The 18,697-nt window shown below is 42.9% G+C and overlaps 1 protein-coding gene across 2 annotated transcripts in view; it reads left to right on the plus strand.

The window, feature by feature from the left end:
* Positions 1-2,045: 2,045 nt before the first annotated feature.
* The window catches only part of ACO1 (aconitase 1), a 64,799-nt gene continuing 48,147 nt past the window's right edge, over positions 2,046-18,697 (plus strand). For both annotated transcript variants that reach the window (XM_012509121.2, XM_012509122.2), the window contains exon 1: positions 2,046-2,172. The gene's annotated coding sequence lies outside the window, so the exon portion shown is untranslated. The remainder of the gene's footprint in view (positions 2,173-18,697) is intronic.

Below are 18,697 nucleotides of genomic sequence, written 5' to 3' on the forward strand. Positions count from 1 at the left end.
CAGCAAGAAGTGGCAGGCAGTCTGCATAGTGAGAAAATAGATGAAGAAAAACTCAGCAAATAGAAAAACATATAAAGCAAGAGGAGAGAGTGTAGGGAAAGACCTTAAAAAAGAAGGACCAAAGAGGGAAGAGGTGACTCCTAAGAGCAGAGGGCTGAAAAGCCAAAAGGAGGTTAACATTTCAAGGAAAACGAATCGCCAGTGTCAAATACCACAGAGCAGTGAGTAAGGACAGGAACAGAGGACAGGCCCTGGAATTCACGATCTGCACGTCACTGGTGACAACGTCCAAGAACAACAGACTTGGGGGATGTGGAACTATTTCCTTCACGGTTGTGGCCAGTGTGCTTACTAATAAATCTCAATTCCCTTCATAGCTCTGATTTGATTGTTTTCTGCGAAGGATTCTCAGTTACACGGATATTATCATTGAACATTAGATACTTTGCTTTCCGAATGGCCGCCTCATTAAGAATAGAAATTTAGCTGGATGTGTCCTCATCGGACTTCTCCAGGCTTCTACTCACTCTCACCTTGCTCCTACTCTCCCTACCTCCCAACGGAACTGCAGCATGATTTTTCAGAGATTGTGCTGCACCTCTGCCATATGGTGGACATTCAAAGAAAATTTAATTACTAATGTGAATGGAAAGGATTTAGGAAGTGGGTGGGAAGACAGTCTCCTCTCATATTTGAAATAGTTACTTCCCCTTTCAAAATAAATATAAGTACTTATATTTCAAAGTTAAATATAACTAGAAGATAGTTGTACCCTATAGTGCAGCATGACAGGGAAGGTGTAGGCTTTGGTGTCAAACCAACCTAAGGACTGAGTCTAAGCTGTTGCGCATTCCACACCTGCAGAGACGGGTAATATTCTTTACTTGTAGGGTGGTTGGAAAAGCTGAACTGAATAACATGTGGAAAGACCCGATCACAGGGCTTTGTGCAGAATAGGAGGGCAGTATGAGGTAGCAGGGGGGCTATTAGTACCGGCTATTGTTTACTCATCCTATAAGCTGCTTATTCAGAAAACTACGATAACTTTCCAAATAATTTGGGCAGGAAAACCTCACCACCTTTCATCTAGAAAGATCTAATCACTTCTTTGAACGCACGTTCACCCAAGAGGGCACAACTCCAACATGAAAAGCAAGTCTTGTGAAAGCCCACTTGGTGCCATCTCCCAGTCATTTCTCTGACTTCAGACCAGTGAACATCGTGCATTAGAAAGTGTTGTTGCCGGGCGCGGTGGCTCACGCCTGTAATCCCAGCACTTTGGGAGGCCGAGGCGGGCGGATCACAAGGTCAGGAGATCGAGACCATCCTGGCTAACACAGTGAAACCCCGTCTCTACCAAAAATACAAAAAATTAGCCGGGCGAGGTGGCGGGCGCCTGTAGTCCCAGCTACTCGGGAGGCTGAGGCAGGAGAATGGCGTGAACCCCCGGGGGGCGGAGCCTGCAATGAGCTGAGATCGCGCCACTGCACTCCAGCCTGGGCGACAGCGAGACTCTGTCTCAAAAAAAAAAAAAAAAGAAAGAAAGTGTTGTTACATGTCCAAAGAAATCTACACATAGAACTTTTGCCACGGAAATGCTGAAGTCCTATTCTGAGAGCGTGACTCCGATGTCCACTTGGCAGGCTTTGTGCAAAGAATTAAAGCGAGGGTGGAGAGGGTGGGTAGGGCGGGGACGGACAAAGTGAGAAGGGAGGCAGCGAAGTGACCACACGTACATGAAGCCTCTGCAGTTATGGCCAAATCATTTTTTTTAAATAATTCCATTTCTTCCCCACCCTTTGGTCACTTCCTAACGCCGGCTGGGGAGTCACGTGCTAAGCTCCAAAGTGAGCAACAGACACCCTCGTCCCAGGTCCCAGGCTGGCAGAAGCGGACCCGAGCGGAGGGCTCAGCCCTCCCACTTCCTGCGGAGGAGCCCTTCGCAACCCTCGCCTCCCGCCCCGGGCGAAGTCCTCCAGGCCCGCAGGCTCCGCCCCTTCTTCGGCTAGCTGCCCGCCCGTCCCGCCCCTGCTCCGCCCATCGCGCGGCGGCCCCTGGGGCGAGAGGGGGCGGAGCGTGGAGGGGGCAGCTGGAACGGCGCAGCGCACGGGAACGCGTCCCGCCGCTGGGGTCTGGTTCGCCGGTCGCGGGAGCCCCGCCGTGCAGTCGGAGGTGAGTACCGAAGTGGCCCGACCCACGTCTCCAGGCGGGAGCGCCGTCCACCCTGTATCCCTCGAGAGTCGGTGCGGGCCTTTACCGAGGTGCCCGAGGCAGTGGCGGCCCAGGGGACACGGAGGCGAGCTTGGGAAGGCTGAGAGGAGAATCGGGGACGTGTTTCTGGCGACTGACGTCTCCGCCCTGTCCCCAATCTATGTCATGCCGGGGAGAGGGACCAGGGATTGGAAGTGGCTTTCCTAGACCCTCTTAGCCTTGGCTGTGCGTGCTGTCCTGAAAGTCCTTGCCTAGGTTGTGCGGCCAGTACTGGGAGTCCTAACCCCGAGGGTGTGAGGCCCGCACTGGGAGTCCTCGCCCAGGCCCGGCTAGCTGGATAGGGAAACCCTTGCTAAAGTTGTGCAGGCAGATCCGGGAATCCACTCCAAGGGGTAAAGGGAAAATGGGACGAGGGGGAAGAGACCCTCCGGTGGGAGGCTTGAACACAGAGCCCCCCATGATAGATTCAGAGATCCAGAAAGGAGCTTGGGCTGCAGTTGTGACCAAGTCATGTTTTTCCAGATTCAGCTAGCACATCATAATGGCATCTTCCTTCTTGCAACACACATAACTCTCTTCCCTGGGGGACAACCTCTAGGACAGAAGTCCCCAAACTTTTCTGGGACTCAGTACCCCTTTACACTCTTAAAAATTAGTATCTTAAGGAGCTTTTATGTGTGTTATATCTATCCGTATTTATAATATATAAGTAAGACTGAGAAATTTGTAGTATATTTAATTCATTTAAAAAGAATAGTGAACTAATTCTATCTTAACATTGCCTATTTTTATGAAAAAGAACTATATTTTCCAAAACAGAAAATTATTGAGAAGAGTGGCATTGTTTTACATTTTTGCAAATCTCTTTGATGTCAAGCATAATTGAAGACAGCTGGATTCTGATAGCTGCTTCTGCAGTCTGTTGCAATATCACATATCATGTAGCCTCTTGAGACCTGCAATGTATACTCCTGAAAATGTGTGAGTGGAAAAAAGCAAGTAACATTTTATTACTATGAAAATGGTTTTGACCTTGGAGATCCCTAGGAGTTCTCTGCACCACACTTTGAGGATGCTAGTGTAGGAAATGCTTCAGAGGCTTCCTTCATCGGGCCTGCTTCTTGTTTGTGATCCTTCCTCTGATTGGGAACACACACCACCTCGTGCCATGGACAGTATTAACCTCTGGTATCTGGAACCAAGTTTGATCTCACTTTGGAAACCATGTACTAGGTCCCTACGTGAGGCTGTGATGAACCTTGCCAACCTCCTGAAAAGTCAGCAAGGCTTCACACATGCCTTTGGTTGTTTCTGTGCCTGCAGAGCTGACCTGTCCGTGCATCGGGATTACAACAGTGATGTGGCAAACAGGACCTGTGGGCTCAGAAAAGTGCCAATGGAGAGACCGTGCCAAGTGTGTAGGGGTTCCTGTGAGAGTTACCAAGTAGTCAGGAAGTTATTTCCAAAAGAACAGAGAGGCATGCTTTTGCCTTCCCTTGCACGTGTTCATTTCTGTTTGCAGTTGCATGGTTGTTAGCCTTGAGTTTATTGGAATAATGATTCCCAGTCTTGACGTTCTTTCACTTTCCACTTTCAAAGGGTGTCACTCTGAGTGATGCTTCCTCAGCCCCTGTCAAAAAGCAGTTTCCACCATCCTGGAGTGTGGTAGGTGAGGTCCTTCACGGGACTCTTTCCTTAGCTTCGTGCCTTGTCAGAACAAGTTCAACACAGATGTTACGTGTATATATATGGGAGGAAGAAATTTTCTAACTCCATCCTCCCTTTTGTTCCTTCATCCACAGAGCCTCTTGTACTCTGATGGATCAGTTTAAATGCTACTGCCGATACTTGAGAAATGTTGCATGCACATGAGCATGTTGTGTGTGTTGCACAGTCCACAGGTGAGAAGGAGGAGAAGTCCACAGGAGAAGGAAATGGGATCTAAACTCTGAGCACCCGCTGTGTTCTTTGTATTAAAAAATTCCACTTTGATGGTGGGGTCTCATTCCTTCATTCTTTCAGTAGATTTTTATTGGCCACCTATTTCTCATGTGTCCAGTTATGTGCTGGATGCCAGGAAAGTAGTGAGCACAAAAGATGCAGTCCCTGTCTTTCTGGCAATTACAGTCTGATAGCTTAGATAACTGCTGGTTAATTGAGATAGTCTATTGTCAGAGTGTGCACATGAAAGCTGGTCCTGTGTGAAGAGCAGTACCCCCTACCTAAAGTGTGCTTCAAAGGCATGTGCTGAAGAAACCAGAGTCCCACACTGTGAAGATGATAATAAAAACCAACGTGTATCACCACGTGCCTGGCAAATAACTTCTTTGCCTTCTTTCCCCCACTCCTCCTTCTACATAGGAAGTAATTTCCTGTGAGGCAGCCAGACTCAGGGAAATTACCTCCAACCTGGTGCCAGTCACTGGGCCAGCTTCGGGTTAAGACACCTTCTCTGGGTCTCAGTGTCTTTGACTTTAAAATGAAGAGTTAGGCCATTGATAGTAAGCGTCCCAAGGAGCCAGTGGTTTCAGAGCTGGTTTATACTAGCATTTGTGCATATCTCTTCCTAACTCCGTGTTCAGTGGCAACACATTTTTTAGATTGAAATAAGCCATGGTGGGAATAGTTACACCATGGAAATCAGCAAATGCTACATCAGAGCTTTTTTTTCCTCCTGGAGTTCAAGTTGTTAAATAAACCTTTGCCAGCTGACACTGCTATTGTCTGAGCCAAGATGCTTTTGGTTTGTTTATTTTTTTAGTAGAAAACAGACTCTTAGGCCTAGACAAAGATCCTAGATATAGGGTGTATGATTCAAGTCCTCTAAAATTTTTGATAAGGAAAAAAATCTGTTTCATCATATTCTAAAATACAGATCAGCAAACTTTGTGTAAAGGGACAGGTAGTGAAATATTTTAGGCTTTTTGGGTTATGGTTATACAGTTTCTATTGCAGCTACTCAGCTCTGCTGTTGAAGCATGAAAGCGGCAATAGACAATATGCAAACAAACAAGTATGTCTGTGTTCCAGTCAAGCTTGATTTACAAAAACAAGTGCCAGCCATAGTTTGCAGACTCCTGACCTAAACTATCAGAACAAGAACCATGTTTCAAAGAGATAGTTTTATGGAAAAGGAGATTCTTCAGGACTTTATGCGTGAATACCAGAAACTTGAGTGTCCAAGATGGACGTAGCGGGCAGTAGTAACTGTAGAGGATTTGGAATCAATCATAGAAGACTCCATAATAGGTTGTTTAAAGGAAGGCCAAGCGTGTTCAAGTTTTAAGGACAGAGCCACATATGGATCTTATTCCCACCTCCCTCCCTGGAGCCATCTCAGATGTTATGCTGGGATGGATGGACCTGCAGTCTAACCCGTTGTGTGAATTTTGCATATTATTATGCAAAAACTAGTAGTGTCTCTAAGAGCTATCTTGATTCCAGGGGCAGAGACAAAGGAAATGTTAAAAAGGATGGAAAGGCCCAGGCATGGTGGCTCACGCCTGTAATCCCAGCACTTTCAGAGTCCAGATCGCTTGAGTCCAGGAGTTCAAAACCAACCTGGGCAACATGGCAAAACCCCATCTCTACCAAAAATACAGAAAAAAAATAAAAGCCAGGTGTGGTGGCACATATCTGTAGTCCCAGCTACTTAGGAGGCAGAGGCAGGAAGATCACCTGAGAAGTCCAGGCTGCAGTGAGCCATGATTGCATCACAGCACTCCAGCCTGGGCAATAGAGTAAGACCCTGTCTCAAAAAAAAAAAAAAATCCTCATTATATATGTATATGATGCATTGTTGAGTACACTGTGTGTGTATATACCTGTGTGTATGCGTATTTGTACATCTATGTGTACATAAGTTGTGTGCATGTGTCATTACATATTCCATTCCATGTATTTAAAGTAGCATCATGAATGTTTAGAAGATAGACCAGTAGCCAGTTCTGGGCAGTGGAATGAGGTAGAAGGAAGCCAGATAACTTTTGTTACTTTTCATAATAACAGATGTGTGCCTATCTTATAAGGGAGGATAGCCTGTAGCATTCATATATTGCTTTTACAATGTAGAAAACCTAAAATCCCAACAATCAATACTTTTGGAAGGAAAATAGAGTTATTTCTCTGATAGGAATGTTGCCACCATCCTCCTCCCCCAATTAAAAAAAAACTACTTTGTTATATCACAGCTCTGAACTTGTATATATAATATTAGTATATATTAAAATAATATTAGAGAGCCTCTCAAGTCAAAACATTTTATTTAACAGTATTAATGTTTGACTCTTGTCCAGGGTTAGTAATACTAGGTCAAAGTGTTCCTTAGCAAGCTATTATGCAGCCTTTACACTGGTGTTACAAAATACTGTTGTATAGTTTTTAAACTAAAAAAGCATGTTACACAGCAGTATTTCCCTGTGATTCTGTATTTCTGAGGAGAGAAAGCATGTGCATATATGTACGAGTGTGCCCCTGCATGGACAAAGGCAGCGGATATGCCAAAACATTGAGTGCTTTTCTTTTGGTGATAGAGCACAGTTGCTTTTTAGATTTTCTTCACTTTAGCTTATCGGGGTTTTCACGCATGAATAAATATTACATTTGACATTACCAAAATCAACCCCTACAGTATGTTTGCACCTGGTATGTTGAGGACAGTTCTTCCATCTTTCTTAGACTGTCTTACCACCAGCTTACCTGGTGGCAGACCCCAGCTACTCTCTCCCAGTGAGAAAGGTGAGGAGTGTGAGGCATGGGGAACCGAAAAACAGGCACACTGACCATGGAGTCACGTTGTGCTGTGTCTGCTTCCCCTGTAGAGTCTGTCTGACCTCAGCCCCGCCCTCTCACTTCAGTTGACTGGCACCATCAGCTGACCGTTTCCCTAGATCGACTGGCCTTCATTTCTTCTTTTTTGTTTTCATTTTCTCTATTTTTAATGGAAAATCTCAGACATACAAAGTGGAGAGGAGAGTATAAACCCTCAGCCTCAATGACTGTGAACAGTGATAATTGGCCAATTTTGTTTCCTCTATACCTTTTTTTTTTTTTTGAGACAGAGTCTCACTCTGTCACACAGGCTAGAGTGCAGTGGTGTGACCTCAGCTCACTCCAACCTCCACCTCCCGGCTTCAAGTGATTCTTCTGTCTTAGCCTCAGAATAGCTGGAATTACAGGCGTGCACCACGACGCCCAGCCAATTTTTGTATTTTTAGTAGAGATGGGGGTTTCACCATGTTGGCCAGGTTGGTCTCGAACTCCTTACTTCAGGTGATCCGCTTGCCTCAGCCTCCTGAAGTTCTGGGATTACAGGCGTGAGCCACTGCGCCTGGCCCCTCCCTTATACTTTTCTTCAACATCACCTCTTTTTCCTTCTGGCAAGAGTTGGCATCTTCATTTGCAGCTATATAAATTAATGAGAATCACTTATTAGGTCTTTTAGGAATAAGCATGTATTGACTGCTGTAGCAAAAATCTTAAAACTGTTCTGCCCTAATGTCAGCCATACTGAACTGCTGAGCAGCCCCTGAACACTTGCTGCGCTATCCTGTTTCTCTACTTTGGTATTTGCTCTTTACTCTGCCTGTGCATCTGAATTCATCTTCCACTTCGTAGTTCTCTGTAAAGCCTTTCTTGGATCCCACTTGTAGCTGTCTCTTTCCTTTGACTTTTCTTATAACCCTCATCCTATTGTATTTGTGTGCTTATCTTAGTCTCCTTGTTAGATTGCAGTCTTCAAATAAGAGAAGGAATGTGTGCCTATTTTCTTTTCTTCTGTGGTATTTAGCAATGCATAATGCAAAGAAGATACTCAAGAAATACATGCTAAGATAATTTGAATTGATTAAGTTCACTGGAGAAAAATTTTGAGTATAAAAGAAATCCATCACATTAAAAGAAAAGTTTTCAAATATGACCTAGGACCAAGAACATTTTCTTTCACCTGTTTGGATTTTAAAAGATTTTAAAGAATCATGGTGAAAAGAGTCTTAAATTTGAGCCATGAAAAGAGTGTTAAATTCGAGCCAATATAAAAAGATAGCTTTCTAAAAAGAAAATGTTTTTAATGATCTTTTGTCATTTTTTCACAAATATATCTGGAGCCTGTGGGTCTTCTCTAATCATAGAATGCATCCCCTCACCACCCCCCCACCAGGAGAAAGACCTGAAAAAATAAAACTGAATAATATTGGGTCGCTTGTATTGGATAAGAGTGGTTCTTGACTATGTTTTAAATACTTGTTTTAAAATGTATATTTAAATCTTAAGTAAAAGAAACAGGCTACATTTAGAGCTTACCATAGGTAAGTCAATAGCAATCTCATGAATTATGGTAGCTCACGGGGATATAGTTCCCAGAATATGCAGTGCTTTCGTGTGTTACTTCATTTAATTATCCCAGCAGCCCTTGTCATCTGGGCAGAGCAGTGCAGACAGACATGTTACCTAAAATCTGCAAAGAAGTAAACTGAGGTTTAAGAATATAGAAGAAATCTTGTCCTCAGCAGCAAGTGGCAGAGACTGACTTTAAGAATCAATTGGAAACCAAGAGTCTTTGGGATTAGATGTTGCAAATATGTGAAGACGCAAAAGCATCTAAGTATGTCTTTGGGAGACAGAACAGGTTCTTGTGCCCCTTAATGCCATAGACCTATTGAAATGATATCACACTCTCTGAGCCAGTTGTTCCTCAGATTCCTCATGTTCTGCTGTTATCTTTGGTGTTAAAAATTAATCCACCTTAGATGAATTAGTAAGGCTGTTTGTACATGAGTGCTGGTGTGGTTCTCTCTCATTCTCTTGTCTTGATCTAAGGAGAACCCTGGGCAAGCCCATCTTTGGATAGTGTAACTTGTCTGGGCCACTGCTCACGAAACAGACATGTATGGAGCACTTAATCAACATCCTTGTCATCCTTTCTTTAACTGCTATTGTGGAATTACATAGCAAGTTGCAAGTTGTGGCATAGTTCATGAAGAAGAGGTATCAGTCTAGGAAAGTATCCTCCTACATGATTACCAGGTTTGAATTTTCGGTTGAGAACAGATAAGATAAATAAGCCATTGCCAAGAATCTGCTAGGTGTAAGCGCTATGCTGGGTGGACATTTGAAAGGTACAATTTTGTATTAATGGCAGAATCAAAAGTAGCCAGGATTGGTTTTAAGGATGTTATGTTTCATAAACTCTTATTTTCTTAGATAAGAAATCAGTCTCCTAAGTGCTGATAATGCCTATATTATTTACATCAACCCATTCTTTAAAAGTTATCTATCATACAAATTTTGCCAAAATCAAGGATGTTTTAGGGAACATGAGGTTTACCATCTCGTCCCCATATATGTGCTTTAGAGCTTGGAGATGGTTTTAAAATGATATATTTTTTTAATGCATTTGGTTTTTTGGATCTTAATACGTTAAATGACTGTAAAATGATATCACTTGTGTGGCCTGTTGGGAGGAGCATGGTGCAAGAGAGTTGGTCCTGACATCAGGAGCCTGAGTTTGACTCCCAGTTTGGTCACTTACCAGCCATGAGACCATGGCAAGATACTTAGCCCCTCAGATCCTGTCTTCTCTCATGTGAAATGGGATGGTGATGCCCTTGTCACAGAGTTGCCAAGGATCTGCATTAGAGGAATTGGATTAGATGCCTGGCATCCCACAGGCACTCAGCACATGTCCCAGGCTGCTGAGCTTCTGGATGACCTGGCACTCATGGGATAATGCCTGAACATTGCTGCTGTTCTTCTCAGCTTCTGTCCCAGTCCAACCTGCTAAGCTCCAGGCCCATATATGCCCCTGCCCGCTGGAGATCTTATCCCAGATCCACCGTGTCTAAAATCAACATCCCAGTTCCCATCTTGTTCATTGGCTCTGCCAGTTTGCCCAAATGAGAAACACAGAAGCTATTCAAGACCTATCTTTTTTCCTTACCTACCCCAGCCCATCCTGCTTTCATAACTGTTGGGGGAAGTCAGGGACCCCGAACGGAGGGACTGGCTGAAGCCATGGCAGAAGAACATAAATTGTGAAGATTTCATGGACATTTATTAGTTCCCCAAATTAATACTTTTATAATTTCTTACGCCTGTCTTTACTGCAATCTCTGAACATAAATTGTGAAGATTTCATGGACACTTATCACTTCCCCAATCAATACCCTTGTGATTTCCTATGCCTGTCTTTACTTTAATCTCTTAATCCCATCATCTTCATAAGCTGAGGAGGATGTATGTCACCTCAGGACCCTGCAATGATTGTGTTAACTGCACAAATTGTTTGTAGAGCATGTGTGTTTGAACAATATGAAATCTGGGCACCTTGAAAAAAGAACAGGATAACAGCAATGTTCAAGGAACAAGAGAGATAACCTTAAACTCTGACTGCCGGTGAGCCGGGGGAACAGAGCCATATTTCTCTTCTTTCAAAAGCAAATGGGAGAAATAGCGCTGAATTGTTTTTCTCAGCAAGGAACATCCCTGAGAAAGAGAATGTGTCCCTGAGGGTAGGCCTCTAAAATGGCTGCTTTGGGGGCGGCTGTCTTTTACAGTCACAGCTGTAGGGATGAAATAAGCTCCAGTCTCCAGTAGCACTCCCAGGCTTATTAGGATGAGGAAATTCCCACCTAATAAATTTTGGTCAGACTGGTTGTCTGCTTTCAAACCCTGTCTCCTGATAAGATGTTATCGATGACAACGCGTGCCCAAAACTTCATTAGCAATTTTAATTTCGCCCCGGTCCTACGGTCCTGTGATCTCACCCTGCCTCCATTTACCTTGTGTTATCTTACTACCTTGTGAAGCATGTGATGTCTGTGACCCACACCCTATTTGTACACTCCCTCCTCTTTTGAAAATCACTAATAAAAACTTGCTGGTTTTATGGCTCAGGGGGCATCACAGAACCTGCCGACATGTGATGTCTCCAGCTTTAAAATTTCTCTCTTTTGTGCTCTTTCCCTTTATTTCTCAGACCAGCCGACACTTGGGGAAAATAGAAAAGAACCTACATGAAATATCAGGGGTGAATTTTGCCCAATACATAACTCTCCCTGGATTTGTTCCCTCCTGTGCCTCCTCATTGCCTTGTCTTGTTGACTGTAATAACACTGTAACCTGCCTCCCTGACACCAGTCTGGCAGCCTTTCCCTGAGTCAGTCTATACCCCTACCAGAATGATCTCTGAAAATCAAATCTGGTCTTAAAAATTGCAGCTCAGAATCCTTTAATGGTGCCTCCTTACCTTTGGTAAAAATTCAAACTTTGCAGCAACCTGGATTGCTCCATCTGTTGTTTCTTAGCTCTCCCCAACATGTACCCTGTACTTTATCCATGTGCAACACTTTATGATTCCCGCAGTGTCACACTTTTGTGCCTTTAATGTATTGTTTCATCTGCCAGCTTATTCTTTCAGTGACTCCCTACCTCTGTGTAATTCTGGAAGGCTTGTGCATGGTATCACCCGTCCCTAGAGTCCTTTCTCTCCCCCTCCGATGCTCTGATGCTGGATTAGGTGCTTTTTCCTGATGGTTCTTTATCAGCCTTCATCCACCACACCTGTAGCATGGGCTGCATGATGTTCTGATTTCTCCTACACAGTCTCCATTCTCAGTCTGAGTGTCTGAAGGAGGATGGGGACTTTATCCCTTCATCCCAGGTCTGTAAATGTCATGTGTATGAATGAATCCACACCAGTCCCTTCCCATAGACAACGTAGAAAGGCCCAGTTCCCAGAAGTATCAGGGTCTAATGCTGCTTTAGTATTTGTCACTCCTTCAACCCAATGAAATAGAGCAGCCATGCCATTGTGGGAGTCACTGGGATGGAACCAGCTGCTTCAGAGCTAGGCTCTGGAGTCTGATGGACTTGGGTTTGCATTCCAGTTCCCTCTCTCAGCACGCCTGCATCTGGCTTCAGATTTGCAGCTCCTAACGTCCTTCTATCCTGCTGTGGGGAAGGAATGTGCTGGTCAGAAACAGGAGCATCAGGTCCTCGTGACAGTTGCCTTTCTTAGGTAAAATCAGTAAATATATGGGTTTACATATTGAGCTCTGATAATTCTATTAGCATGAGTCATAATCCCTGAGTTCAGTCAGCCCTGATGAGACCAGGTTGGTGAGGTGGGTGGGGATAGTTGGCCCCAGACACTTGGTGAATTCAGAGGTAAAGATGGCGCTATAAGACCTCTGGCAGCCAGACACCCAATCTCTTGTGGTGACGGCCTTTCTTTCTAATTCCTAATTCCTAAAGTTCGAGTTAGAAAAGTTCATTGCCACGATCTGCAAAATGAGTTCAGGAGCCTGAGGAAATCATGCTGCTTTCTTAAAGATTGGATCACAACTGGACCTGCTTTGTAATACTTTTTTTGAAAGTACAGCTGTCTTCACCCAGTACTTCTCCCCCTCTTAAAACATAAATGCAGGCTGGGTGCGGTGGCTCACATCTATAACCCCAGCAATTTGGGAGACCGAGATGGGTGGATCACTTGAGGTCAGAAGTTTGAGACCAGCCTGGCCAACGTGGGGAAACCCCGTCTCTACTAAAAATACAAAAATTAGCCGGGCGTGGTGGTGGGCACCTGTAATGCCAGCAACTCCGGAGGCTGAGGCCAGAGAATCACTTGAACCTGGGAGGCAGAGGTTGCAGTGAGCCGAGATTGCACCACCGCATTCCAGCCTGGGTGACACAGTGAGACCCTGTCTCAAAAGAACAAACCAAAAAACCAAAAAACTTAGATGCAGTAGGGCTTAGTTGGGGTCTCTGCAGGTGTCGTGTACTACACCACACTGGTGACCATGGGGAGCTGCAGGGTAGGGGGCCCACATTCTGAGAAGGGGCTGAGGGAAGACCTCAAGGCGGAGAGGATGAGGTCAGGCTCAGTGCTGGGTCAGATGCCGGGTTCTCAGGACAATGCCCCCACTTCTTCCTTTACTTTCTTGCCAAATGTTTCATGACCCCTTGGTGACTTTCTTTCTCAGCCTGTCTCTGGAATTTATAAATGTCGAAGTTCACCAAGACTTTTTACGAAACTCTGCTTATATTGGCCCACAGTGACGCTAAAAAGTAAAAGTGAATATTTCTGTGAGTTTGTGCTGCTGCAACTAATTTAAAACGAGCTTAGAGGATGCATTAAGTCTTTCTCTTTGAGAGCTGCATGTGATGTTCTGCCCCCTCTTGGCCAGTGAGCCCAGAACTAGGGGAGCCCTCAAGAGGCAGGGGCTGCCTGGTCAGGCATTGTTATAGCGTGGCCCTGGTTCCCTAAGTCCTGTGGTTTTTGGCAGTGGCTGTGCACATCTGCTGAGTGAGTCATGATCATTTTTGTGATACATCCTGAGAATTTCTAGTGTTACTTAATAATGAAATTCAGGGAAACAGGGTTAGACTTCAGGAAGTAACTACTTTTCAAGTGCAATCTAATATTTTCATATATGAGTTAATTTCTTATCAAACTGTAACCAATTTTTGATGTTGGAAGTCTACAGTCTAAACCAGATGTACAGTTAGGGCTTTGTAGTTTGTCTTTATCAAAGTCCCTACTGTGGCCACTTTATCACTGTCTTTATCAAAGTCCTCACAGTAGGGACTCTGATAAACTACAGACACCTAGCTGTACACCTGGCTTACAGTGTAGATTTACAACATCAGAATTGGCTAAAGAGCCTCATGTGGTCTGGCCCCTACTATCTCTTGCCTTTTCTGTCTTCCCCTTTTTTGCCTTCACTCACCTTGGTCTCCTTGGCCTTCCTTAGACCCACCAGGCATGCCACCACCTCAGGGCCTTTGCACGTGAGCTTACCCCTCCCTGGATTGCACAGTGGCTGAACATCAGTGAGGCCTTCTTTGATCACTGACACTCCCCACAGCCCCTGTACTTTCTACTGCTTTTTCCCTGCTTTATCAATAGAATGGGTCACCATCTGACATTCTGTTTGTATATTTATTTATTTGTTTATTCTGTCTCCTTCCATTAAAATGGAAGTACTATGAGGGCAGCGACTCTGTCTCTGTTGTTCCCTGATGTATCCCCAGGACCTAAAACAGTTCCTGGCACATAATAGACAGTTAACATAAATGTGAATGAATGAACCATTGAATTTTTTTCCACTTAGAAAGGACTTTTTAGATCGTTAACCAACCTTATTTATAGATTGGGAAACTGAGGAACAGAAAAGTTATATGGCCAATTCAAAATAAAACCATCATTTAAGCTTTTTTTTTTTTAAATCTTGACATATATATAGCACATTCTGGTCAGTTATCCAGGATGAGACAAGACTGTGTGAAAATAGACCACTAACTTAAAATTTGAGCAAGAAGAGACAAGCTGCTGTGAGATGGCAAAGCTTTCTGATATAGAGGCAGAGTTTTGTTCCTTTCTGTAGCATATGGTGCACCTTGCACATACTTAGTGCTCAAGAAAAACGTGTTGACGTATGTGGTTATATTGTTAAATCCATTCTTTCTGCACCACTCTTCCCCCCAGTTTCTCTCCAAAAAATAGATAATTGCTCATATGACTTCTCCTTCAAAGTTCTTCTAGTTACAAGTATCATATTTAATAGGTTTTTGTTTTATGAACAGCTAAAAGAATTGAAGAGATGACCTGGTTTCTTGGAAAATTCAGAGATATTTAGTGCAGTTTCCCAGATGCGTCCACATCAAATAAAACAAAGGATTAATATTTCTAGCTCTCCTCTTATGAAAGAACCCAGTTGACAAGCCTTGGTGATATTGCTGGTCATGATGATTCTGACCTCAATGTTGTTTATGTTCACACAGACATCCTTGGAATTTTACTTTTGACAAAAATATTGTTTATAAGTAGCATGATGTTTAGATACACAAAGGTTTGGGAGTAGGGCCAATTAATTTCTCTTTAAACAGAAATGAAATATAGTTAACCATTTTAATGAACAGCAGTGAACCTCAGAGATGCAGTGATAGTACTTTGACTTTAGAGTTGGAAGCCATGGCAGTTCAAGACAGGTATATTTCAGAAGGTGTGGGGAGAGAGGAAAACAGAAGGGCAAACCACATAAAATACAGGAGAAATCTTTCTCTCTTGTTTGCATAGATTTTTTAAATCCACTCTTATGTGTCTTTAGATAGCCCAAAAAAAGGATTGGGGGATGTGCTGCCAGTACCATAGAGAGATGATTCTCAGTTGATCATCTGAAGGCTCTTTCAAGCTCTACAAGCTCCCCTGGAAACTGATATGTACCCCCAAAACAAACAAACAAAAAAAACAAATTCTCATCCTCTCCAGCCCACTACTGACAGTTCTGCTGCCTGGGTTTATTCCTCTCCTGTGCTCCTCCTACTGCTGTGTGGAAATCCTGTGATTGCTTGTAGGGTCCATTAATACTATGTCTCTGTCTATATCATAAGGTAATTAATTATAATATTTCACTATCATAGGAAAATTAAACTTTGATAACACAAGTAGCAAATTCATAGATTTATATATTCCAAAGATGAGATGGAGACCCTAAAAGGTGAATCTTATTTTTTCTGATCCTTGGCATTTAGCTTAAAGTAAGTCGACTATTCCAAACGTCTCTACAAATCTAGCTATGATAGATAAACATCATCACATGGCACTCCTCTCGAATGCTACTGTTGAGTCACTCCCTGCCAGCTGGATGGGTGTATGGTCTGACGTGGTTTTCTAGCAAGAGTGATGGTTTAGCATCCATCCATATGCTATGTGCAGTCTCCCTCACAAAACCTGTTTGCAAGGATTGCTGCCAGGGTTCGGAATTTCTGTTTTTTCTTTTTCTTTTTTTTGTTTGTTTGTTTGAGACAGAGTCTTGCTCTGTTACCCAGACTGGAATGCAGTGGTACAATCACAGCTCACTGTAGCCTCAATCTTCCAGGCTCCAGCAATCCTCCCACCTCAGCCTCCCGAGTAGCTGGGACTACAGGTGTGGGACACCATGACTGGCTAATTTTTTCGCTTTTTTGTAGAGCCATGGTCTCGCTATGTTGCCCAAGCTGGTCTCAACTCCTGGGCTCAAGCAGTCCACCCACGTTGGCCTCCCAAATTGCTGGGATTACAGGCATAAGCCACTGCGTCAACCCAGATTGATATTTCTAAATGCTGAAAGAAAATAGCTGCCAACCTAATATTTAAATTTTAATGTAGAGCTACTCATAAGCAAAATGTACTGGCCCAAATAGGACTTTATCCGTGATTTAAGATAATCATCCCCTTTCCTTGCTGTAATTCGCTACACTCACAGTGCACCCAAGCATGGGGTCAAATTGTTGACAGATTTTAGGGCTGTCTGTCATTCACGTGAAGGGAAATGTTGTAGACCATATCTCAAAACCAAGTAGAGGCCAAAGGCAGTTTCAGTCTCTCCAGAGTTACAGAGCTGAGGCATCCACATTAATAGCTCAGTTAAGTCCCCTTGGAGATGAGAACATTTGATCAGCAGAGGTCATCTTAGTGTTACTCAGTTTGACCTGTCTGGCAGACAGGCAGTTTACAAAAGAAGAAATTTAGATGTCTAACAGACAGATGGAAAGTTATTCAATTTAACTAGCTATTAAAGAAGTACCAAGATTGGCTTTTTAATGTTTCAACTTGGCAAAAGGTAAATATGAATTCTATTGCCTGGTTTGAGCACCTCCACTCACTGCCTCAGAGAAGGGTCATAAAATTGGTACAGCCTTTTCCAGCCATCCTGGTGATATGCAAATCCTTTCACTCAGCTCTCTTCTAGGAACTGAAAGCTAGAAGTTTATTGAAAAGAAATGATTTAAGGACCTACTAACAATGTGAGTATACAAGGCATCATTGTTTGAATGCTAGTACTTGGAAACAACCTAAGTATTTTAATAATAGGGAAATTGTTATATATCTGAAGGATAGATTTTTATGGTATAGTTAAAAGTGCTGTAAAATATCACACGATTGTCGTATTAAGATATTTGAGGTTTATTATTGAGTGAAAAAGCAATTTGCAAAACAGTGTGAGGTCTAGTCATTTTTTTTTTTTTTTTAAAAATTTAAATGCATTTAAAAGTCATGGTAAATGAAACTGTAAATCATGGTATTACAAAGGATTTTATTTTGTTCTTTTTGCTCACTTGCATTTTCTGTTGTTGCTACAGTGAGCATCTATTTCTTTTTTTTTTTCTTTTTTTTTTTTTTTTTTTTTTTTTTTTTGGAGATGGAGTCTCCCTCTGTCACCCAGGCTGGAGTGCAGTGGCACCATCTTGGCTCACTGCAACCTCCGCCTGCTGGGTTCAAATAATTCTCCTGCCTCAGCCTCCTGAGTAGCTGGGACTACAGGTGTGTGCCACCATGCCCAGCTAATTTTTGTACTTTTAGTAGAGATAGGGTTTCACCACATTGGCCAGGCTGGTCTCAAACTCCTGACCTGAGGTAATCCGCCCATCTCGACCTCCTGAAGTGTTGGGATTACAGGCATGAGCCACTGCGCCTGGCTGTATCTATTTCTTCGTGTAATATTTTTTAAAGTTACCACCACCCAAGAAGATGTGGTTCAGTAACAAATTTGGTATTCTGCTGAGTTGGAAAGGGAGCTGGGGAGGGGGTGGGAAGGGAGGGCCCCGCTTGGATTAGTCTGTTTGACTTGAATGAGGTGTGGCACTGTTCATCTAAGGCTAAATTTGAGCCATTCAGGGATTCTCTTCACAACTCTTTCTCTCTGTTGGTGGATATCAAAGGACATATTGAGGGGAGCAAAGTGGACTTTATCTGGAGTCATAGTCACAAATTTAAATACGTCTTCACCAGTCATTATTAAAGAAAGACCTGCATTTGTAGTTCCAGGAACTTTATGGACCATTCTTTCTTTCAAAGGATATTGCTGAAGATGTCAAGTTCTCATTTTATAGAGATGCTAACGTAGGTATTTATGTACAAAGTTTAAATGACTGCTTCAGTGTTTTAAGAAGTAAGTAGTAAATGAATGCATGCTTATCAAAAATAGAATTTGAATAATACAGGAGTATAAAACATAGAAAGCTAAAGTCTCCCCTTTATACAATATGTTATTCTATTTGTAATCCATGTTAACTTTATGTCTTTCTTTTTTGTGCGTTTGCATATGCAATGGTGTGTATGTATGAATGAATATACACTAATGGTCTTGAAGTTTTTTTTCTTCCACTTAAATCAGATGCTAGTATATACATATATATATTATTTTGCAACTTTAAAATTCTCACATCATTTAATGTGAGCCTTTACCAACATTTTGTATCTTGAATCTGAGTAAGGGATTGTATACTCAATATTATATCAGGAAAATTGATTTGCCCTTACTGTGTCTTTTGGAAAAAAGTGGCACCCAGGGTAGATCATCAGAAACCTAAACTTAAGTTGTTTTTCCAAAGTTTAGCTGTCAGTTCTCTGGAATTCTGAAACACATGGAAGTTTTAGTAAGTGATTATAGAACTAACATCACAGAAGCACCAAAAGACTGTGATACACCTAGGTAGTACTTTTTTC

Source organism: Nomascus leucogenys, chromosome 8, assembly GCF_006542625.1.
Source record: "Nomascus leucogenys isolate Asia chromosome 8, Asia_NLE_v1, whole genome shotgun sequence".
In the NCBI taxonomy this organism is placed as follows: Eukaryota; Metazoa; Chordata; class Mammalia; order Primates; family Hylobatidae; genus Nomascus; species Nomascus leucogenys.